Genomic DNA, 271 nt, shown 5'->3' on the forward strand with positions numbered 1-271 from the left:
TTTTTTTTTTTTTTTTTTTGAGACAGAGTCTCGCTCTGTCACCCAGGCTGGAGTGCAGTGGCACAATCTCGGCTCACTGCAACCTTTGCCTCCCGGATTCAAGCGATTCTCCTGCCTCAGCCTCCTGAGGAGCTGGGATTACAGGCGCCTGCCACCGCGCCCGGCTAAGTTTTCTATTTTTATTAGAAAGGGCGTTTCACCATGATGGCCAGGCTGATCTCAAACTCCTGACCTCAGGTGATCTACCCGCCTCAGCCTCCCAAAGTCCTGG

The sequence above is a fragment of the Hylobates moloch genome, unplaced genomic scaffold (genome assembly GCF_009828535.3).
Source record: "Hylobates moloch isolate HMO894 unplaced genomic scaffold, HMol_V3 SCAFFOLD_1, whole genome shotgun sequence".
In the NCBI taxonomy this organism is placed as follows: Eukaryota; Metazoa; Chordata; class Mammalia; order Primates; family Hylobatidae; genus Hylobates; species Hylobates moloch.